At 35.9% G+C, this 26,557-nt stretch overlaps 1 protein-coding gene across 1 annotated transcript in view; it reads right to left on the reverse strand.

The window, feature by feature from the left end:
- Positions 1-25,415, reverse strand: part of LOC119188405 (adenomatous polyposis coli protein-like) — a 55,536-nt gene extending 30,121 nt beyond the window's left edge. The window contains 1 exon segment of the mRNA XM_037441167.1: positions 25,194-25,415. The gene's annotated coding sequence lies outside the window, so the exon portion shown is untranslated.
- Between the last annotated feature and the right edge of the window lie 1,142 nt (positions 25,416-26,557).

Genomic DNA, 26,557 nt, shown 5'->3' on the forward strand with positions numbered 1-26,557 from the left:
CTACTTAGACATTATCGCATACGAGAAACCTATCACTTAATCATATCTAGATAACGCAATATGAGAAATATATTAATGTTACTTACATTTCTGCTTTATAATAATCCTAGATGCTTACCAGCATGACAGATGACGTCACACATTACTGGGCCGCCTTAGAAAACGAAAGTTATTTAGCTGACGTATAATAATTTCACCACAGTTGAGTTTTAATAAGTAAACCTTAGTAGCAATTAAGCTTGATACGATCAGACAATTCTGAAGAACTTCGGCCGGTTTCATTTATCGGAATATATTTGCTTTTTATTTCTTCTAACAGGGTGAGGGGTTCTTTAATAATAAATAATAATATCAGCCCTGTATTATATACTGTTCCACTGCTAAGCACGGGCCTTCTTTACTACTAAGAGGGATTAGGCCTTATTCCACCACGCCGGCCTAGTGCGGATTGGTAGACTTAACACACCCTCAAAATTCCTATACAGAACTTTTCAGATATGCAGGTTTCCTTACGATGTTTTCCTCCTCCGTTATAGCAAGCGATAATTCCCAAAGAATACACACTTAATTTTAGAAACGTCCGAGGTGTGTGTTCTTGGATTTGCCATACCGTTCCACATCCAACTAGTCTATCGCCGTATTTTGAATGGTTCTTTACTTTTTCTCATTTTTCAAACAGTCGCACTGTAAGAGTCTTTGCCGTATAAGTGTCGGCATTTTATAATCGCTTACCGCACCATAAGCAGACAGCCATACATCGTTTATTCTTCTGTAATAAAACTAGCTCAACAACCTTGTTCTACCACAATTAACCTGATATTTCGTACGATCGGCGGACGATAAATATTCGACATCAATGCAAACATGTTTTATCGCGTTTTCAATATTTGCATGATTACATTATTTCGGCCTTGTCGACCCCAGCGGCGCCGCGGGCCGCGCCGGCTGAAAACGGAAGGTCGTCCCATTCCTCTATCAGGACGAATATCGGAAATTAAGATTTAATGACAGATTTTCTTATATGTCGTTTTTAAGGTGGTAGCTCAAGGTCCATTTTCATACATTTTGTTTCGGCTTTAATCTGGGTAACTAAACAAGTATTGGCAAGTAAAGAATTTAAATTCACGTCTAGTTAGTGATTAGTTCTCGCAGTTGAAGAAAAATCTAAAAATAATTAATAATCATCGATATAACGGCCTTTAAAATATAATATCACGAAATTTTAAAGGCAGAAATATCCATGATTATTAATTATTTTACATTTTCTTCAACTGCGAGAACTAATCACTAACTAGACGTGAATTTAAATTCTTTACTGCCAATACTTGTTTAGTTACCCAGATTAAAGCCGAAACAAAATGTATGAAAATGGACCTTGAGCTACCACCTTAATAATAAAACCTAGTGTAAGATCATTTGCAGTGCCTGTATACACAAAAAAAAAACATTTTCAAAATATTGTAGTTTATCACATACTGTAAGTTCATAAAGTTCGTAAATTAAATATAAGGTTATGGTAATAAAATTGAATGAGAATACGATGAACCAAAGATAGTCTTTATGGTGAATATCAAATCGATAAGTCGTGTTTGATCGTCAGGTCGTACAGGCAACATATTAAATCATGGTTTTATCCCTTCGCATCCTTCGATTTAATCACTGTGCACTGCTATATTTATACTTACCAAATACAACTGTGGATTAATTGTGAGTGAAAATAGCCCCGTGCGTGTCCCGGGACCATAACATTGCGCGGGTGCTGTTTCCGGAAAATTTCAACGTATTTTTACCAAACAATTAGGCGAAATAAATTTTGATATGCTCTCTAGTTACGTAGGAATATTATTGTGGTTATTTTTACACTGTTGTGTTTATATGCTATTACTTGGTGACAGGATTAGACAAAGCGAAGGTGTTCTACCTAGATAAGACATTATTTACAACAAAATGATGCAACTAGCAAGTCTCTCGCATGATATACAGTCACGACTGAACATCATCAGTGATAAATGATAATATAGACGTAGAACTTTTATTAACAACATTTTGTTACACTGCATTCGAGATACACGCGAGTGTGCATAGTATTTAAATTGTAGCCAGTATGGTAGACATTTTAAAGTCTATTATCCCATGGTACTGACATTAGAACTACTACTACTTTACTGGTGGTAGGTATTTCATATGTGAGAGTCCGCCTGCGTAGGTACTACCGCAATGTTTATTTCTGCCGTCAAGTACCAGTGTGTAGTTACTGTTGTGTTCCGATTTGAAGAACATTGTAGCCGGTTAACTACTGGACATAATAAGATTTAATATCTCATGTCTCAGGGTGGCGAGCGCAGTGGAATACCAAATAATACTTTGTAATTCAAGGTGTTGGATGGTGTTTCTACTGTGTATGGACGGTCGTATCGCTTACCATCAGGCGAACGGCAAGCTCGTCTAGTCATTAACACCAATAAAAAAACGATCATTTCATTGAAAAATTGCATTATACGTTATTATATAATACGTTAAAATATTTATATGGATGAATATATTTGACTTCTTTATAGGATAAAATAATAAATTACATTTGATTACTACAGCGCTAGTAAATGTCTTGAAGGTGAACAGCGAAGACTACACGACACACACAACGCAAGTCGTAAAAGCACTATCTAAAATAACATATTCGTGTTAAATAAAACTTTACGTTTTACGTTTTTACATAAAATTATGAAATAATTTCAGTATTGTACACGGCAAGATATTCATTCAGAGACTAAATACCAAAATGGCAATGCTAAAAGACTATTGTCTATCTAGATGGACTTATTTTATAAATAACTCACTACAATATGCCACACAGCTAAGCGTTTGTGAAAAATGTGGTATACGATTTATAAAAGAAATTTGTTCTAGTGGGGAAGGGTCCATAAAACCCGATTTCTGCCGGCTTCCATGCATTTAGGATTTATGTAGAATCTAATTATTAGAAGAAATTGCGGACCACATTCATGCATATCAGAAGCTATGTATATGTTGTATCGGATTTTCTTTCAGAATATTTTATCTTTCGCCACTGATGTGTTCTTACATTGTAAATGATATTTTTATATAGTGAAGGCATAATCACAATAACTACAAAAGAGTCAAGCTCTAGAAATCAAAGACTAAAGGTAATTTCGACGGCAACTTATACTCAAAGTTCCAGCTGAATAAGAAATTCAGCCATATTTCATATCGACTCACAATACGCACTTTGGCAAAAAAAAACTTGATTTACGAGCGTAAACTGATTCATTGCTGTTTGTGTAGTTGGCGGATGTTTTTGTATATCTCCTAGCATTAGTTTAACAAAGATAAGTATTATGATAGCGGAAAAACACATAGAATTTTAAAATATATATATAATTTTTTTATACGTGCATGTCAAAGGGACCTCACCACTGCACCTTATGGTAAGTGGAGTGGGGTCCCAAAGAATGATGAGAGATGATTACCACTCGGCAGTCGACATAATTATGCCGGCCTGTTGGAACCGGTTATACACAGGCTGATCCTGGAACGCGACACCTACGTGGGCCACTATGGCTAACACTTTGTGTACGGTGGTTGCTATCCGAGCGCATATAAAATATATCCTATCACCAGCAAAAGTTCTTATAAGCCTCGCTTACGTTGAGACGCTTTGTTAAGTTCAAATTAATTAAAAAACTTCTGAGTGTAGTGAAAAATGGTTTCAAACGGACATTATAGCTGAATTATATATTACTACGGAGTAGACATTAAACTTATATGCTTGACAGTACAGCTCTTCATAGAAATCCAGTACGGTCCTTCTTAGTAATTGCACCGGTAATCTTAGGAGTGAATTCCTTGCTGTCAACTACATTTTACATGTTGTTAATAAATAAAACAGTTTTTTACGTAGGTACGGTTTTCTTATTAGAGATATGAGTGGGTTCATCACCATTTTAGCCAGGAATCGTCCACTGCTGGACATAGGCCTCTCCCATTGAGCGCCACAGGGACCGGCTCTGGGCCGCCCTCATCCATCAGACTCCGGCGACCCTCACCAGGTCGTCGGTCCATCTTAATGGGGCCTGCCTACGGTGCGTGAGTGGGTTCGTTATGTCTATTTATCGCTAAAACACGATAGAAAAATGCGCTTTGAAGAACATTGTAGCCAATGTAATAATTGGGCATTGAAATTGACCTCTATGTCTAGTGGTAATAAGTGCAATACGCATGACGCGTTGTAAGGTAATTCAAAATTCTAAGCAATTCTATTTACGGGCTATCGTAACGCTAACCATAAGGGTGACGACCTTGTTGTATAAAAAAAATCCGAATAAAAAGAAATGTTTCAGCCTTAATTCAGGTAGCGTGATAGATTGGAAGTCTTGGGGTCAACGCCCTTCAGAGGATGATAGTTACTCACTAGTAGATCGTGATAAAGCACATACATTTCTTTGTAATCATACTAACGTTATGCATAGACAATCATTCGTGCAATACTTATTAATATATGCAAAACTAGTGTTTTTAAATAACGCAGCGTATTCAAAGGAAAATACGAAGCGACAAATGTTAGATATGCATGGCTTGTGACGTCACAACACAGGTTATGAAAGAGTGGCAATTATCATTATTAATTCGTACAGTAATGTTTCCCTGACATATAGAAAGTTATGGGTTCATTCGCTTTTATGTCTTATCTAATGTGTTTTTATGTTTTATAATTTCCGTTTTGTTATTTTTGTTCATTCATTTGATGCGACCAATGGCCCGGTTTAATGTTACTATATTATAAATGCGAAAGCTCAAGATATTTGGATTGTTAGAAGTGAACGCAGTGACGGTTCAATGGGTTGAGATGAAATTTAGCATACAGTTTACTATACATTTTTGATTAGCATATATACAGTTTCTTAAATCAGAAATTGCTTCTTGACTTACATAATAATAAAGAACTTTCACGAAGCAAAGTCACGAGCAAAACCTATGGTTAAATTAGAATGAAAAGAATTACGGTGCGGTTTTATCACCGTAATCGCGGTAATTCATACGTTATCCGCATTTTATACTTTCAAACTACGTAGAATTTGCAATCCCGTACGATTTTTTCGCAGTGTGCACTAACACTTTGCAATTACTATGTCTGCTAAAACTTTCCATTTGATATACGTTTTGACTAATCTAATATTACAAAAATAACAAAAAGTGGGTGCCTTGATTACACCATTGCCTACCCCGAGGATAAAAGCTGTTAATGTTTGATGAACTAACTTTTCCATAAAATGGCAACATAAAAGTCAACACTAAGACGCGCCGCGCTTTCATGCCTATCTTATGCCAATGTCTCATGTACCGTAAATTTTTCCCATTACAACTGGACCATGCACCTTACGAACTTGGCAGTCACTCCACATCGGTTAATGCCTCGTTAAGACGTAACGTTGGCAGCATTACCGTCGGAGCGAGTGCGGGAGCCGCGCTCGGCCATCGTTCCGAGTTAGTGTCAGTTAACCCATATAAATTTCTTAGAAACGCGACGAGAGCTGCAATGCGGCGATGCACACGTCAACCTTGGCTAATGGATAAGCTTATTGCTTTATGTTTAGTTACTACTATCTGAATAACTATGCCGGTTCACTGGCGGTGCATTGCGGTTGTTATTGGGCTGCGTCAGAAAATTTTCTGTAGTTTTTGTTTTTGAAAAATACAGCCTAACCTAATCTAACCAATAAAAAACAAAGTGCAATAATAAGTCGAGATAAATGTTTGTTATATACATGTCTACTTAAGGCTAGATGTTGAAACAGAAAGTATCCTGTAGGTCCAGAAATGCACGATACCAAATAATCCAATCATCAAGACTGCGTATGCGTGTAACTGTTATGTATTAATAGCTTTAGTATTGCGTTTCGTGTGTTAATTCTGTTCAATTAATTAAATGCAGACACGAAACGAATTGCAGATTTATGAACCTTCGAGCTGACAATAAGTTAAAATTCAACATAAATAGGTACGATAAAGTTCGCGTGACGGAAGGACGGAAAGAAATAAAAATTTCAACTACAGTACGACCTTTACAAAGTGATTAATCAAATATTAGACAATTAGCATTTTTTATTAACATTGATATTATGTTTCTCAGTTGTTTGGTAAGTAAGAGGCAAGGTTTTCTTTGCGTTTTCAAGTCCGATAATTCCTCAGGACAGGTCCTCCACCGCTTAATTTATATTTACCATCAAGCAATGTGCACTATTATACTCCGGTTCAAAGTACAATATAATTATAATACAAGTTATTAGGATGTCGGAAAACAGTGCCGTTTCGTACAGTGCTTTGAAAATTCTGAGTGAATTTCTAGTCATTTTCAGTTTGTATAATAATTTCTCCGTTTATTTGCATAAATACAATAGTCGGCCGAGTTGAACGGGTGACAGTGACCTGAATACTACGAGATAAAGTTTACAAGAATGCACCCACATTCCTCGTTCTGTTGTAACATTGCAATGGCGTTATTGAGTGTTGTGGGCGCACTAACTACTATAATAAATTATATTTGTGCAAATTGAGTGCGCTTGTAGTTTTTTATAGCTTACTTACGTAGCATACATTTTTCAATAGCTTCAAATTCTTTCTTGATAATCTCAGTCAAGTTTTGCAGTCGTGATGTCAAAAACAACTGAATTTTTCATAGTCATCGAATCACAATGTTCTTCGAAGATCAGTAAGACAATATCGACTAATCCACATTAGGCCAGGGTTTTGTGGTAACGCTCGGGACCCATACTTCTTCTTTCCTCTCAAAATTAGTTTACTTTAGCCAGCAATGGCACAGTGAAACCATTACATAGTGTTGCTAAGATCACTTTCTTGTGACATTTAGTTGTGGTCGCTTTTTGATTCAAAAGGTGTTATATTTTTCATTTATTCCAGATGTTATTAATGTGCTCGTAATTCTCACGTTCTAATTCGTATTACAACAACTATAATCATATTTCAGGAAACATTACCAAACATTAGAAAGTCAATTTAAATATTTGACAACCGACAAAAATGATCAGTCTTGATACACAAAAAAGACAATTACGAAACTATAACATAATTTCATAATATTGTATGATGTAAGCTTAAAGTATTTTACACAATATTTGTTACCAATTATATCTCATTGGTTTTGTGCTAGACAGGTGTAGAGTGCGAAACTTGGTTGCTTTAGGCTGATAAGCTTCAGGTATCATCCAAATGGTTTAGTTATTTTGTATTAAGTAATTGAACGATCATCGCATATAACTGAATACAATTCCTTTCTATTAAGTGTAATATAAATCAGCCCTGTACTGTCCCACTGGTATTCACGGGACTCCTCTACTACTGAGAGGCGCTTAGTCCACCACGCTGATCTAGTGCGAATTGGCAGACTTCACATATCTTCGAAATTCTTACGGGGAACTTCTCAGGTATGCAGATTTTTTCACGATCTTTCCCCTTACAGTTAAAGTAAGCGATTATAATTCACAAAGAATTTACACTATTATCAAATACTGTAATAGAGTCAAATATTAAAAATACTAATGGCAAATACCAATATAATGAACAAAAGAGTATAATGTATTTCTAGGCACATAAGGTTTATTTCTATACACGACCGGACACGACCAATCCTTTATAGTAAACACACGTAGCTCTACAATCCCTTGGCTACAAAAACATCATTTATGTAAAAGGCGGGGAGAGACACGGGTAAAAGTTAAATACGATCGTGACGCAAAACCAAGCGGGCACGGTGCGTGTAAACTGTATAGGTGTGGGTAATTGATGGAAACTCGTTACAATGTGTAACTGTGGTTTTTAATTACCCATTTTGTTTGTATGAGGGCTTATTACGTGCGGGAGGAATAGTTGCGTTACACGCTTCGAGTCCCTTGTTCTAATGACTGTGTGGTTGGGCTGTAAACCGTGGGGTTCAGGGTTCAATTTCTACGCCAGTAATTAAAATAGTTATTAAATTGCACAGTATTGAAATTACCTAAGTGACTAATGGAACCTCATGCTAACTTCTTCATGACTAAGCATCATCCACACATGCTGTAACTACAAAAAAAACTAAAAGCTCAAATCATTTCCATTCAATCAACCCAATTATCATCAAACACTAATTCACCCAAACATTCACACAAAAGCAAAACATCAAATCGCACAACACAATCCACGTACATAACGATCTAGATACAAAACAAACGGAAACAAACTATCAGACAGACAAAGAGGAAAAGTTCACAGAATTACACGGGAAACAATAAGACGGTTACCTAATAACTCATAACAATGAGAGAGCCGGCGTCGAGGAAACAAGATCACAATGCATAATTGTACAGCAAATAGTGCAATACGTAAGTCGACTTTGTCATATCGATTGTCTAGTGGCAAATTATAGGAGTAGTGAAAGCTGGGCGTCGGTGCAAATAATAACTGCTGTGAAGGACACTGTAGTCACCCGATTATTGACTAGTAATAACTGGATATTGAGACTTCAAGTCGTTTTGGTTTCGTGGACGCGTGACGGTTTTGGAGTGGTAAATCTTTAGCTGAATTCACAAGTTGAGAAACTTTTACGTTTGCTAGCCCGAAGAAAAGGCGGGAGGGTTACCACCAGGTGAGACTGGATTGTATGGTTTAGAACAAAAATAAAGATCTCAGATTATATCTGGTGAATGATTAGTGGAGCAGGACTCGGTTATATGAAACAGTAACATGCAAGAAACCTGGGATTTATACGTTCTTAATAAATTGAAGATCGATCCAGATTTGAACATGAAAATGCTGATTATGAAGATGACTCGAAAGAATAACCAAGCATGCTAACAAAAAAGGATATAATATTTGAAATTACCTCCCGGATGTTCAATCCCCGAGTCAATTTTAGACTTCATCAACTTTTTGCAGACAAATGTTTATTTAATTATCTTACATTACCTACATTAGGCTTTGGTAAGAGTTTCGACCAAGCTTCGAACAAAAAGCAGCCAGAAGCCAATTTCCTTCCGAATTGCGTATATAATTTAAAATTGTATATAATTTACATAACGATTATTCATATAACATCGAGAGGTTTGTTTGCTAATAACGTAAAAACGAATTAACATTACAAACAAATTAGATATGTCTCGAGATAATTGCGTCGATGTGGAAACGAAAGTGAGAGGTTTATTAACAGTGTTCGAGTTTTCATAAATAAGAAAATGTCTTATTAGATATCTTTATTAACATGAATATAAAATGCATAAACATTAGTGAGGTGAAGGTGTCATGAAAGATGAGGGCTTAAACTGTAGTCTTTTTTAATTGAGTCATGGAAATGACATTTAATAAAAACTAAGTACTGTCTGCAAAGAATGTGGACTATTATGCCGGCGCGTGTCAAATTGATATAAATAATAAAACTGATTAATAGTTAGGCATGCCAAAAGTAACAAGGGAATTATTTTCTGTATTTTGGATACTAAAAGTATCCAAAATACAGAAAATAATATAGATGAGGATTTTTGCAGAACGCAAGCATATATTGAGTGTATGGAAATACAACGAACTGTTTTTGATATTGCTGTGTGTGAGTGATACGTGCAAAGATATAAATATAAGTATGTATATAGGTATAATTATAGAAGGTAATTTAATAATGAGTAATTAAATATATGGGTCACTTGTAGACAATGAGTAGACGTCGACAAACAATAACAAGGAAAATTGACTATGCATTACACCGCAAAGCAAGCATCCACATTAATTTATATTATAATAATGTCGTATAACCCAATTTGTTCGGAAATAATTTCTAACTTTTCCTAAATCGAAATAACGTTACTTACTATGATGATATTTTAATGGCTCCTAAGTAAACTATTGTATCTGAAATAATATCGATATTCCCATTTTTTGCGTTTCATTATTTAGGTATTTACTACCAAACTTATAAAAAAAAGTTAGTAAATGATTTTGAATGAAGTTTTTTTTCGTATTAACTTTTGAAGTAAACAGTACCTTGATAACGCTGAAAAGTGAATATCACTTTTTTTCAAATACGACAGTTTATTTAGGAGCCATCGATTTTTAAAGTTATTTATTCATTTTTATGTCAGTATTAATTCGCCACTTATACGTCCCTTATTGCGTTAGTAGGTGAGCTCTTCGCCATATCAAGCTAATATTTTCATTAATAAAAATACATTTTGTTTTATTCATAACTTAGTAACAGATTAACGATTAATTTAATGCAATGGTCGATGCGAGTAAGGTGGGTTTTATAAATCTCTTGGATAAACATGTGATTAGCAGCCCTGTAATTTACTGTTTAAATATTTATTATATAAAGCTGAAGAGTTTGTTTGACCGCACTAGTCTCAGGAACTTAACTGATATTGAAATTTTTTTCACTAGTAGGAAGCTGGATTACTCCTGAGTGGTATAGGGTACTTTTATCCCGGGAAAATATATGGTTGGACCTTTGTCCCGGAAAAACCATTATGCGGACGCAACTACGTGCAAAAGTTAGTTATAAAAAAATAAAAGAACTTATTAATAATTAAGTACTGTTATAGTTCGAGATCTCGAATGTCCAGTCGAAACACCGAGAATGCCGTATCTGAGTAGCAGACATTTCTCTTGAACCATTTATCCGAGCATCTGACATTTTGCAGAATAACATCGAAGATGGATTACTTAGATTGTGGTAATTTACCAAAATTGGATTGGAGACTTGGAGCGAAATTATTTGTAAACTTGTTTTTTATGACACTTTCTCTAAATAATTTAGAATATAAGTATATATTTTATTTTTTCTATTTTTATAATTGTATCTACCAAATCTTCAGATTCCTGGACATTTACACAGTAAGAGGCAAAACATAAATAAGTTGTACTTTAGGAAACAGACATACACGAATAATAAAAAATAAATAACCGGGTACTTCACCTGGAGACATACTAAAATAAAAACTGTTCATTGTCGAACATAAGATTCGCTTGCGTCATCATTTCACATATTTGGGCTTCTTTTTAATTAAGAACTTATTGTTTCAGCTCTTTATGGTGCCTTTGTGCTCGTCACATACATTTTTTGAAGTTACCCATTCCGTCTCACTCTGAGAACTAAGAAGATAATATCAATATTTAATAAATTTTATCAACGAATGAAAATCAACCAAACCAAACTATTTACACACATCCATAAACCGTTTCCGGCCAACATTTTTAGATATGTAACCCATTTTCGGAAAGAGAAAAACGTCTAAATTTTGCCAGCTATGATAGGCACTATGTAAAGGTCAACATATAATTTACCTGGCACATTTCCCGACTCCAAACCAACAAAATACTGAATCGAAATACGGAACATCACTACCTGATCCGAAAAGAACTCGACACGTTACCACAGCAAGGATACCTTGTAAAATAAAACAGCTACAGAGGCAGCGTAAAGAAACATTTTTACCTTCACACGTGTCATACGGCACACATTCCAAACTGAGCCACTAGAACCATTTCAACTCGCAAATAAGCGTGTAGCGTAACGTGCGACGTTTCCGAGCTGCAGCCCAGAGTGATTACATAAACCGGTGTGCATGAACAAACAAGCTGTATCGGCTTCCGTGAAGCAATCAATCTAAATGGATCAACGTGTTGTGGGCGCGTGGTATGCTTCTGTTGATATTGTGGTGGTTGGAAAATCCGTCCTATGATTTGGCGGCATAATTTTTTACGTAATTATTCTACCCGTTTCTCTATTAGTCTAGCTTTACATCATTTCACTTTTCCAACCTCTAGTGGAACCAAGATCTCCACAGGTCAATATTGCTTCCACTTCACTTCATACATCAATAACGCAAGATAAATTCATTGGTAAAGCCATGAAGACCAAGGACGTCGGACCATGTCCGGAACCTAACGCTCGGTTTGACGATGACACGCACTCCTTTGTCCCATTAATATCCGTAAAAGGCCCCAGGGTGGTGGAAGCGGCGGCACTCGGCAATTTCCCGCCGGATGAGGTCAAGAGTGCGTTATTCACGGTGACGGCGCGTTTGCGTGCTGACCCGGATTCCCTCGCCTCCATGCTTTTTAGGAAGCGTTTAGACACAGTAAGTTGTCACTGAGTAGTTCCCATTTGGAATGGTTTTGATATTGCGTATAAAGAGTTTTTTTCATGTAGCTTTATTTATTTTATGTTTACCTTTCCCAATTTGTTGATTTTTTGTGGATTATAAACGTACTTATCTAAATCTTAGCAAATATTTGAGACTAAGGATACTTAGAAACAAAATCACTCGTTGAATTAATTCTCCCAGTAACAGCTCACTGCTGAACGAAGTTTCTAGGTATACCTACAAGTAATTTTTGTATAAGTAGTCTATTACATTTATAATCAATCACCACATCGAAAAAAAACCCCATCTGTCACCAAATATATCATAAAAAATACATCATCATTAGTATGCAAAAATTCAAATTTCAAACACGTAGGTACACCGAACGCGCCAAAAATGGACTCCGGGAGGTTTACACTGCATATAAACTAGCTGTGTAGGCTGGGAACATGACAGAGGGCGAACGAGACGTCTCGTAGCTGAGAAAATGTAGTGTTTTTTTAATGAATTACTTATTCCCAGAGGACAATGGTGGGGGGACGGATTGAATATATATTTGAAACTGGTTAACAACCACTTTTGATTGATTGTTGAATGGACAATGACGAATGGTAAATATTTTCAAAAAGGTAGCCAACACTCTTACTGTTAAAGAATTATATATTGGATAGGACAGCCCCGTTGGACAGGTTTGCAATGGTCAATAGAATTCGTATTACATAGCTCCTTCGCCACTGGAGTCCTGGACCCTTCACTCTTCCTTGGAAACATTAACAGACTCTGTAAAGTTTATTTATAAATACCAAAATGAAGACTTGTACAATTCTCATCCAAGAAAGTGTGCATTACCAAGATATTTTCTTTGTCTTTTTTTAAATTTAATAATTAATTATCTACTGGTTATTAATATCGTGTAGGCCTCTGAGAATTAACACCGAGGACGATACTGAACCACTCCTATTGTATTCTAATGTAAATGATTCACACGCCTTGTTATATAGTTATGTAAGGACCTCATCCAATGTATTGAATTTAGTTTTTATTACTGCATACATTACACATACCTTGCAATATGTGGTACTTTTTCGCTTGCACACTGATTTATCATCATTCTCGGTGTTTGACTTGACGAATTTTAACTTTAATTTTAATGCGCAAACTACTTACTAAGCTACCGCTTGATTATGCATGTCAAATTATAGTAGTCAGTTGTTATAGTTTATCCATGTATGTACCAGAGATTATCTTCATGATAAACATATAAAAAATATTTATTAAAAATATTCATGTTTTATGGAACTCACACCTCTGATGCGAAATCTTTCGCAGCATATTCTCCAGCTATAATCCATCTCTAAATTAACATAATTATATCTTCAGTATTTTGTATCGTGAAATCAGTTATTACGGATGAGTAAGTGTTGAAAAATGCGCTCCTATTGTTGCCATCTGCATGAAACAGTCTGAGAGGGGTCAGACCTTGTCATACACAGTTTACAACGCATTAAATAAAACTACGTAATAATGCTAAGGGCTATGTTTTCGCATTCTATATTTATTAAGAAATTTTTGGTTGAGAAAGATATGACTGTTTGGGCTCGATAGAACTTCGTCTTCTATAGTTCAATGTTTAATATTTACTGCAGATAATTGTTTCTATTTTTATTTTATTTACTGTCTTATCAGACGACGATGATGTTTTGTACAATAAGGGTGATCAATGATCATGAATATCAGGCGGAAGTAGCAGCAGGCCTGGACTCTAAGTCCATTCTCAAAGTTGCAAATCTACAGTTCGTAGATCTCCAAAATAGTTTTAACCCGCAAATCTTGAAACAATTTAGGAATTTAGAGTGGCAAGCATTCACAGACCGCGGCGTTCCAACAAATTGATTTTACAGTGAAAGCGGAAAGTGAAACAACTATTATAACGGCAAAAAGTAAAACTATTGGAATTCCAAATTGCTATTGATAAAAATCAATGCCAGTCGGTAACACCTGAAATGAATACATCTTTTTTGTTCGATTTAATAATAGAACCGTCGTTAAGTTTGAAAAAAGTTGATTCGTTTATTTGTTAAAGTTAATAGCATTTTAATGGCTATTATTTTTATTGGAGATGAAGTTGTGATGAAATTAAATCAATGTCATTTTCACGTAGTTATGCAAGCGCAAAATTCCTTTATTACGATTGATGAAATCTACAACAAACTTTATTATTCAGTCAATTTTAGTTTTAACTTTAAAGCGTACATTTGCTTGGCAGCGATTGAACGGTTAAACGTCACGAGCTAATTATTACTTAGATAATACATGACTGAAACGTAAACATACGCATATAAAAAGTGTTAAACCTTGAATATTAGTAATTAAATTCATAAATTACCGCATCAACACTTCAAAATAAACGCGATATATTACCGTAAAACGATGTACAATCCATCATCTCACGTATGGTGTAATGTTTGATAGTGAAATTGGCATGCAACAGGGGGCAACAAAAACTGGTCTGCAAACCTAACCGGTGCGGAGCATGACTCACGGGACTGCGTGATGTAATCTTAGATACATGGTACAGTGACCGGATGGTACTGCGCTAGTCGGTTCAAATTCCTGATCGGGAGAATTCATTCGATTATATGAAAGTTGAAAATTCTACACTATTCACTTACCTCCACTATCGAAGAGTTATTGTAAATATAAGTAATTGCTAGCTAAAACTTAATGATATTCGTAACGTATACCAAACAATACTTTGTAATTCAAGGTGTTGGATGATGTTTCTGTTTATGGGCGGTCGTATCGCTTACCATCAGGCGGCCGGCAAGCTCGCCGCGTCACTCAAAGCAATAAAAATAAATGCAAGACGTCGAATGAATGCTGATTATTTTCAACAATACATAGATAAAAAGTTTATTAAGCAAAAACGCCCAAAACACCTTGGAAACATCAAGCTTCTGATAGTTGCACCTTAGGTTACCTCTTAAAGAATACTATCGTGAGCTGATATATAATTACTTATGGGATGCGCAAACAATACAATTCCCCTGCCAACATTATGTAGGATGCTGCGCGTGCGTGTCGGAGTGAATGCAAATCACTTGCTAATTATTACTTACTCAGAGCCCTTGAATTTTTTCATTGTCTGCCAACGCCTTAGCACGGGTTTGATGTTTTATAACCCCGGTACATTTTGAGGTTTAAATTGTTGAGTTAGTCACATTTGCATTTCACTAACTTGGTGGTGTATTATGTGTGAACCCAAAAACACCATATCTAAAAGTTGTCGAAAAATTTAGAGCATGAAAGGTTTCTCTTTAATTTTTAAGCATGTCTTTTTTCTGCTAAATTGCTTTCAAATTCCGGTCAGCCATATAAATATAATAATACATTATATACTTCATAGAGCCATGATAAAAAAGACGTCATAGTATCAATGTATTAGTACAAAATGATCTGCTGCGATCAGGCTTGAACTCACAAAACTAAATTGTGGGAACACAATGATGTAATTCAAAACTGTTAGGCGCAAGTTACGGATGCATCTTGTAGGCGGCTATGTTAATTGTTGCATCTGCCTTCGCTTGTGCGATGACCTTCCCAATGCCAACCGGATCCAAATTGGGATGAAGAAGGGACGGACTATCGCTTCGCGGATAATATTTATTATCATTATTTTGTAGTCAAATATTATGGTTATTCTCATCAAATTGGATAGATAGAAATTTTATGCCGGATGTATAATTGAGTAAACTAAACAATCTGAAATTACGTTACAAAAATATATTCTATTCTTACTAAAGACGAATACTTCAATTAGTATTTGATTTTAGTAAAGCGTGAATGAATTTACATTCTCCTGCCATAACCACTTCTTCCCTTTGAAAGCATTTTTCACAGATATCTTCCTACATGCCCCGTGCATATTTTCAAACATTTCGATCTCCGACCTTTGCTATTTTCACTACCTGGCCTTGCACGCGAACATGACGGCCTTTTATGGGAATTTCAACATTCGCGACATCGCTGCTAGCCCGACAAAACCATTATTTATTACTTTTATCATTATGTTGGTATTGACATTGATATTTCTGTAATAACCGTTGCAAATTGTTTATATGTTGCGGTAGGTCAAATGATTCATGATGGTAATGACGCATAATAATGATAAATTATAGTAAGATAATTAACCACGATTTAGCTATACTATAAAAAGGCTTCAAGATTCTGATTTTGGACAGTGTTACCATATCTTTAGGATAACGATTTCAAAAGTTATAAGTCATGAATCAGGCTCTATTTCCAAACCGTTGCATCTAAATTTACTGGTGGTCTCTCATATGTGAGAGTCCGTCTGCGTAGGTACCACTGCATTGTTAATTTCTGCGCAGTGGAATACCAAACAACACTTTGTAATTCATGGTGTTGGATGGTGTTTCTACTGTTTATGTGCGGTCGTATCGTTACCATCAGGCAAACGGCAAGCTCGCCTCGTCATTCAAAGCAATAAAAAAAAAACCTGTGCTCGGTTTAACATTTTAAATGTAGTACTTCAGATGCAAAATTATCTCTCTATTACAATTCCTCACTTGCATCACTCTTACTCATAAAAGTTCAATGAATAACATTCCTCGAATCAACATTGAGCGAGTGAAAACATCCACGTCGGAATGTTTTGACTAGGCACCGTCGCGCTAACGTATACACTGAATCAATGGAGTATTGTGCTTCTGTTGGATACCGTCGAGTAGTAACAATGAAGACTCTTTGCTGAGCGATGACTGAAAATTTTTTATTGGTTTCTTTAGCATTGATGGTAATGGTAATATTGTAATTGTAAATGCGGTGAATGTATGGAAAATATTAATACCGTCGTATTTATGTTTTTTTTCTTTATGATAATTATGTCTGGAATTAATAGGAATAAGGACAATTAAATTCTAGATAAATCTGCTTTGTTAATGATAAATAAATTTATATTAGATTTTTTTATCTGATACACGGCGTGGTCCTACTGCTTTTAATGATAAGTGAAGAGATGCCTTACTGCACTTGATGGTAAATGAAGAGATGCCCAAAAACACGTCGACTGGCAAGAGATAAACATCCCTCTACGATCGGTTGTTATGCTGACCAGTTATTAGTTATCCAATAATCAAATTTTGAATAACATTTCGACCGATCCATTCGCGTAATAATTACGATGTGCAAATAAGCATTAAGACTTCACTTAACTGAAATCAAATCAAGCAGACCGCGAAACCAACAGCATACAAAATTCACACCTCAACATTGCAAAACGTTTTGAGAGCACACATATTGCGTTTTGCAATTTGAGATCGAGATTCCGCGGCGAATCATTACTTTGGAATTTATCGGCTGTATTGAACTGATTTGGTTTATGGAAACGTCCATCAAGCCGCCCAACGTGTCGGGCCGATCGGCAAAGTTTAATTAGCAATTTACGTACTTCAACGCTCCGAACACGCAGGTAATTACAGTTTTTAATTACAAACTTTATTTTGCCTTTTTTTATTTATCGTCGTATGAGAATTAATCTTATAGTGTACATCAAAATGATGTCTACAAAGATGTGTTTTTTTACGGTTTTTGGAAGCTAGAATTATGTCGCGCTGTCTTACGTATGTACTTGTCTTTCCCCGAACGCAACTTGTTGAAACAAGTTGAACGCGACACTACATAGGGGTTTTGAACAGGTTTTGAATACAAAACATATCTGGCATGTTTATAAATATAATAACTTATAGACGATTGTAAAGAAGGTATAAATCAGGACATGCTGAGAGTTGAGACTAGAGCGCCACTGATGTCAAAACCTGCGCATGAGTCACTCTTGTCTAGGTTCCGTGTACGATTCTATTTGTCAACAGTCATAACCCAACATAATGTGTACGTATGTAAGGTAATGACGGTGACAGTTGACACAGTTATGAGTGCCAGCGTGTCATCGTCCGGCGCAGACGACCGGCGCTTCCCATCTCACCTGCGCGTGAGTCATTCTCTTTGTTATATTATTTCAACGAGCTTAAGTTCTTTATAGACACACAAATGTAATTTACGTTCCTTTCTTGGACCATATGACTTTACATTACAACATAATGATACAAAAATGTATGGAAGAAAAGTTACTAACATATTTCTCTAAACCCACTTGATTTTCGATGGATGCAATTTTTTATGAAATTCCGGAAGAAATTCTGCTTAGCCTGCTTAACATCAACCTCCCTGAAGAATCCGATCATAAGGAATTTCCAGATCTGGAAATCGAACATACGTCCATCTATCTACAACTCTACTACTTCGGTCTTCGTATCAAATAGCAAGGCCGACTCCTAGCCGGTCGACCCCCACATACAAACACGACACTCTTACAGTGACATATCAAACACACCATAGCGAAACATTAAAAAATCTCTTCTGCTTAACCAAGGAGTCAACAACAGCGTTCTCCTCAGCCTCACCGGCACACCGCACTGCCCACATCTAAGGATGAGTCACGGCGGGCGGTGCCGGGTGTCTAATTATAGCGCGTGTGCTCTCTCCCCACGGCCGGAGCGCGGTGCGTGGTTAGATAATTGTTGGAGCACTATATTTAGTGCCGCGGGTCAAGATCGAGTGTAAACGCAGTTTCACTTTGTGCATGTAACTTGATTATAGGTTTTTAAATATTTTCATGAGGAGCCTATATTTATATTATGATATAAACCTGAAGTGTTTGTTTGTTTGTTTGAACGCGCTTATCTCAGGAACTATTACATTAAGAAAAATATAAAGGTACTTTTATCCTGGAAAAACATTTTCACGCGAGCGGAGCCGCGAGCAGAAGCTAGTTAATGATGAAGGCTTTACATGGATGATGAATAATGAAAAGAAATATGAAATGATAAACATAAGACTTATCAACATGATCTTCATATCTTCCATAATATAACTAACTGCCTTGCAAATGAATGTAGTCAATTAGAAAAAGTGACAGTGTAGGATGAATTGCAATAGATAAACGTAAGGCTGTCCAAATACTTTAAAATAAGATTTCGTTAAATATTCCCCAATCGGAAACTATTAATATCGATTCTGATTGCATCAAGCTTGATACTGCTAGTCAGTCTATTATCACTACAGCATTTCTACAATATATCGAACAACACGATACTCTATTAAATCACAATCAACAAAGCATTGAACAACACAATCACCTTGTCAAATAACAGAGATTTACAAAAGTCATAAAAGATAAGAAAAAATCTCGTTCAAGATATTAAAGACGAGAAACGGGTCAAGGTGATCAGGGATTAGTTGCCCGATAAAAACACATTGACTACACGACTGTCGTGCGCGCGCCGCGTCTCACAAACAAACGTTACTTAACTTTGAAAAAAGATATTAATCTTTGTGTATTAGACTAAAACAAGCGTAGCGACAAAATTTATAATTTCTTGATCGTTTTGAAAATATATGTTAAAACATATAGCATCGTCCAAATTCAGACATAAATACATACATTTTTTTTGTACGTGCATGGAAAAATGCATCCCACTGCACTTGATGGTAAGGAGAGTGGGGTGTAATAGAATGTCGACAGACGAGAGGATTACCCCTCGACAGTCGACACAATTATGCCGGCCTGTTGGAACCGGATATACACCGCCTGATCCCGAAACGCGACACACTTATGTACGGTGGTCGGTATCCAGGCGAATATAAAATATATCCAACCACCAGCAAACTTATTAGTCAAATCTATACTATTATATAAAGCTGAAGAGTTTGTTTGTTTGTTTGTTTGAACGCGCTAATCTCAGGAACTACAGGTCCAAACCGAAAAATTCTTTTTACGTTGGATAGCCCTTTGTTCGTGGAGTGCTATAGACTATATATCATCACGCTATACCCAATAGGAGCGGAGCAGTAATGGCTAATTTCAGGAACTACCGGTCCAAATTGAAAAATTCTTTTTGCTTTGGGTAGCTCTTTGTTCGTGAAATGCTATAGAGTATATATCATCACGCTATACCTAATAGGAGCGGAGAAGTAATGGCTAATCTCAGGAACTACCGGTCCAAACTGAATAATTATTTTTGCGTTGGATAGCCCTTTATTCGTGGAGTGCTATAGGCTATATATCATCACGCTATACCCAATAGGAGCGGAGCAGTAATGGATAATCTCAGGAACTACCGGTCCAAACTGAAAAAATATTTTTGCGTTGGATAGCTCTTTGTTCGTGAAGTGTTATAGGGTATATATCATCACGCTATACCCAATAAGAGCGGAGCAGTAATGGCTAATCTCAGGAACTACCGGTCCAAACTGAAAAATTCTTTTTGCGTTGGATAGCCCTTTGTTCGTGGAGTGCTATAGGCTATATATCATCACGCTGTGACCAATAGGAGCGGAGCAGTAAAGAAACATGTTGCAAATACGGGGAAAATTATTAGTTTTGAGAGCTTGCGTTGCCTGCGCTGCGTAAACGGTTAAAGTTATGCAACAATGATGTATGACAGGATCGTTCCTCTTAAAAAGTTCTAAAAAATATATTATAAAACAAAACTCCCCCGCTGCATCTGTCTGCCTGAACGTGTTAAACTCAAAAACTACCCAACATATTAAGATGAAATTTGGTATGGAGACAGTTTGAGACCCTGGGAAGAACATAGGCTCCCGGGAAACTATTACTTTTATAACGGAAAACTTTAGCCTGAAAAACTTTATAACGCGGGCGGAGCCGCGGGCAAAAGCTAGTTATACCTATATATTTTGTAACTGTCATTTTGCACTAAAAATAATATGAAATCTATTAATAATAATAATTCTCGTAAATGTAATTACAATCATTAATTATTTTTTTGTTAAATATTTACCGTCACATCAATAAGAAATATATCATTTTATTTTGTGATGGTGGGTAACTTAATGTGCATCAAATATCAATATTACATAAATTAATAATCCGATGACGGTAATACAGATATCAAAGATCGATCCCAAAATATTAAGGAAAATCGTTTCTAGGCTTAAACATTTGTTAAGAAAAATAGCAGAAGCGAAACTATTTCAGGTCTGAATAAAAACCGGTGAATCAATATTGAACATATCCACATGTTTAGTTAATTCTTAGTAAAATGAGGTCATCATGAACAGAACTGAGTGTTGTAACAACTCTGTACAAATACACAGACTTTAACCTAGACATGTTAACAAATGCCTGATGCATGAAATACTTATAAAAAGATTTTTTTTTAAATAGAATGTGAGCAAAGTGTTCATCTGAACATATGAAATCAACGATGCATAATCTTTCATATTATGAAAAGATTCAGTAACATTTTAATAAATTTAATATCAAATTCTCGTAAATAACTACCTTCAAATAAAATAGATTTAAGGTAAACTAGCACAAAACCAATTTTACATGTTAAAATAAATCGTCGTTAATCTCATTCCTTATTAGAATAATTGTAATGTCCATTTCTTCCTTTTAATGGAAAATATTATCTAAGTTTTTTATTAGCTTATTTTAATGATTGTTCTTGTTATTCTGTATTTTATACTCTTAATGCTTATTTACACAGAAATTATGATTTGTGTCATAATCATCAAGTCATAATAGATATGAATGTAAGTGAACGATGTATAAACTCTATAAGACAAGTTACTGGGGTTATTTTTTTATACTAATGTAAAGACAACTTAGTAGCAAAGTGATGACAACCATAGGTCATTAACAGATCATTGATCTGCGCTTTCAATTTCTGCAGCTTTCCATTCTCTCAAGTTGATATTTTCCCGACACTTCAACTTGTTAGCAATGCTAAGTATATCTACAATATACATATATGTACAAATAACTATAATAGTATCTAAATATTTAGAGTGATAAACCGCAATGATTCTTTCAATTTCAAATAAAGAAATGTCTAAATTGTTTCACGGTTCTAAAGACTACAGCATAATACGAATATGCAGAATTTATTTAACTAGCAATATATTACTATCACCTATCGACATTATTCGTGCATTACTGACATTGCTTTTATATTTGACGTATCAAACTCCAGCCCTAGTATCATCCCCCATTATTTACCCAAACTCCTATCCCCCCAGGTGGTCGCTTCCCATTATTTTCCCCTAACGACGATATTTTGATGTCGTACAGAACTAAATCCATCGCCAGTCGCATACACATCTGCTTTACGAGTCCCACCCGCGCGACTCTCATTAACACCACCGTCCAACCCACCAAAACGGTCTGGGATAAATTTAGACACAGCTTTATATGGAATTGGGAGATTCTCAACCTTAGCCGTAGGGATTAGGGAGGTTTAAGAACGCTGATGTTAAATTTGTTGGTGTTGGTGAAAAATAGAAAACGTATTTTTGAAACACTGCTGTATTTTACGACTTTATGTGGATACATTTAAGGTTGAAAAGGATGCATCCGGTGAATTAGTTTTCTGCATAGGTACAGTCAAAATGCAACCGTCTATACAAAAAACTAAGGAAGAAAATAAGTTTAACAATGTTCCTGACAAAACGAGAAAGAGTCATAAACGTTAAAATGCAATAAAATTTCGACTTTAATCCAATGTATTAAGTACGAAGAAATTACTTCAATAAGTCGGTCCCAAAACGCACTCAGCGTAAACATCCGCTGGTTAAAGAAATCTTCATTCAATAGAGTGCCTTTTCTTGTCGGAAAAATGACTTGCGCAGCGCACTTCCGAGACACGGGTCTTTGTCAAATTCGCAGTAAGAGTTGCCACTTTCGTTATGCACGGGGAAATTCGCGAAGGAAATTGTATGCAATTAGACATTGTGGAGTAATTACTGACTATTTAAAAAGTCAACCACTAGTGACAATTGTAGCGAGCTTTAAAACCATAAGTCAATTGTATCCAATTTGTGTCATTTCATTTTATCTATTAGTAATAATATTGTTAATACGCATGAGAAGAATGATCCTGATCTCACGCCAGGATATCTTGCATGAAAGTATCGTATAACAATATCATTGTCGTATTAAATTGCGTAAATACTCACACGTGCCTGGCATAATACGCAATTTTTTCTATGATTTCCGTGATTGTTTACGCAAGAGATAAATCACAATGTACAGACTTATAAATGGTACAGAAGAAGTTTGTTGTAGGTACTAAGACACGAAAAATCAGCTGTTATTAGTATAAATTTTATGTCTTCAAAAGGCGAAATAGCTTTTATTTATTAATGTCTACCTCATTCAGCTGACATTAGTCCCTAGGATTGTCTGTTACAAGGTTAGTTCGTGACAAACCAAAACTAAATATTTTGGTCAAAAACCTTCAAGTTTAGAATCACGCTTGCACGACGCACACTCAAACAAAATGTATTATCGTGATCGTCTTTTGCATTCTAAGACAAATGTACTACATTTTTATTCATTTAGGAATTAGGTTTTTTGTATGCTTAACTGCATGAGTACATATCGCTGTATTATCTGTTTCTGTTGCCAAGAAGTATGCAATCGTTGTATTTCGGTTTGAAAAACAAATATTTGTTTCGTTATTGTGAAATCGAAAATCTCTCGTAGTTCCTAATAACACACTTCATCATCATCATCAGCCCTGTATTATATACTGTCCCACTGTTGGGCACGGGCCTCCTGTACTACTGAGAGGGATTAGGTCTTAGTCCACCACGCTGGCCTAGTGCGGATTGGTAGACTTCACACACCCTCGAAATTCCTATAGAGAATTTTTCAGGTATGTAGGTTTCCTCACGATGTTTTCCTTCGCCGCCCAGAATATAGATCTCGGCAAATTTTATATTACTTCCAAAAAAGGTAAAACTAAAATTTACACAAAGAGTACCATCTTTTCGATGAAAAACTACATAAAATACAATACAGATTATTATTGCAAAGTCGGTAGATTTTTGTTTACATTTTAGTTTCCTATAGAATCGTATCCGTATACCCAACGCAACGATCCAAACCACTAAGCCATCAGCGCGATTACCTGATAGACAAGTTCATTCAATCGTAATACAAAACGATGGCATAAGGCCGTTTGATGCAAGCGACAAAAGCGCTGCAGACCGTGAAATCTATGGGAAGTTAATGATTATGCAGTTTAAAAAATTACGCAGTAAGTTTACAGATGCCGGGTATTTCATTTGATTCAAACATGTGTTGAAATTAAACTAATTTTACGGATTCTATGGCGGTTTTTTGTATTTCACTTTTCTCCCGACGTTTCGAAGCCTTTGCAGCCTTCATGGTCACGGGGGACACACTGTGTGTTGTGTATTGATCATACGATGTCAAACATTAATAGTTACTTAGGTTTTATCATGTTTGTTTTTGTAACTAATCATGAAAGATCTGTGGTTATGCTTATCTAACCGACTCTTGATTTTATTTTAGTTTAATTCCAAATTATAATATGATACATGACAGAATGTAAAAGCAGAAATCTTTCTCTGCTGACATTGTCGAATCATGCTTTCTCTTAACTCTTAACTAATTTATTAACTTACACTGTAAGCAATTATTAGAAAATTGGCATCGTAACTTTTGCTCCGAAACTTTTACAAATTCAACTCCAATTGCTTTCAAAAACCAATTACTATCCAGATTTGTCAGCGATAAGCAAATTATTCTGTACAGTTCTAAATTATTTTCACGAAAACTGTATAAAAATTGGCTTAGTTTATTTTTATTTTTGCATTAAACCTTTCCACGCACCAGAAATCATAATAATAGCGATTAGCAACGCAATTCAAGAATACACGAGTCTTCGGATTCACCCATCACGATGTTCACGGTACACCGTAACTAACTGGTGTTTATCAGCATTGTAGTGCAAATAACTTAATAACGACGATGCCACCGACGCAACCGTGGAGGCCAGTCAAGCCTGAAATTGTTTGATCCTCAAGTTTTACACCTAACACCCTTAAGGAATATAACACCTCAATAGAGATTTGAAGATCTCTCTCCTATTTTGTGGGTAGTTGTGTCAGAAACAGAGGCCTGTGGTACTCTTTTACCTTCATACTCTTCAACCATGCGAGACTTCTACACAATACGCGCAACGACACTCATTTCACACATTTATGTCACCAATCACCATCACTGTACATCACTTGTTCGGAAAACTTAAAAGAAAATACAAAGTAGCGCGAGAATTTTCGATCTTTTCGAAAATTCCGAATAGAAAGTGACGGGCGGCACGTGCGCATCGGTCGAGCGCACGACGACGACTGACGGACGGTCGGCGCGCACGCAACGTGCGTGCACCGGGAACCGCATAAAACAAATATGGTGGGATATTATTACAAACTAACGCTTCCTACATACGGTGGATCTTTATCACCCGTCAGTGCTCAATTTGGTTGACGATGGCCATATGTGGAAAGGCTATCAAGCTAAATTGATACCGAGTTTGTTTCTTTGAAATTGGTAAGGTAGCAGACGTTCCGCTTGATGGAAACCTGGTAATTATTGTCGCTTATACATTGAAACGTATGGCAACAATAAAAGGAATGGAGTAACTGATGTGTTAATAGAGTCAAAACGTTTCTAAATTTAGATACTATTGCTAGTAACTAACTACTCTTTCCTACATATTAATACATTCAACGGCATATAATTTTTTCATCCAATCAAAAAATAAATTTATGAGGAGTTTTTCTATTATTTTATTTACCCTTTTTTACTGCAAGCACACAATACAAGATCTTCAGAAATTTGAGTTGGAAAACCTATCTTATTACATATAAATTATAATAAGGTTTGTAATTGCATATATTTTCTGATGCATCATAGTAAACTCTCTCTTATTGTACTTATACCTAAACCACACACATTTCATAACTTGACTATGACAATACCTCAAAGCACTTACCATCCCAACCGCCTAATTTAACTCTACCATCCCACTTTATCCAGTGCGTCTGGGCGAGCTAACCGGAGAAGTCCGACTGTACACAGCGGAAGCACCACGATGTCTCACGGTTTTAAAATAGAAACATTGTTTTGTGAAACTGCAAGTTTAATTGGCTATTACGCGCGTGCGACGTAAGAAAGCGATCGTGGTGGATTGTAATATGTCAATGCACTATCACGTGTTCTAGTATTGTGTTGCATGGGTTTTTGTTCCATTTGGGTGAAACTGTGCAAATAAATAATTCGATTTAATTGTTGTGAGCCTATCGTCACAATACTTAAGGTCCTGAATACTCATTTTATTCTAATTTGGTATTTATGTGTTTAAGAAAATGTGTAGAAATAGAATGTTTGGTAAGAGGTTTCAGGGTCCGAATTTCATGTCCATGTTTTACCCAGTCCTGCCTTAAATCTGATTGGTAAACTCCGGCCCAAATGCAGATTGTAGAGCAGTCTACACAAATGT

This window comes from Manduca sexta, chromosome 21 (genome assembly GCF_014839805.1).
Source record: "Manduca sexta isolate Smith_Timp_Sample1 chromosome 21, JHU_Msex_v1.0, whole genome shotgun sequence".
Lineage (NCBI taxonomy): Eukaryota > Metazoa > Arthropoda > Insecta > Lepidoptera > Sphingidae > Manduca > Manduca sexta.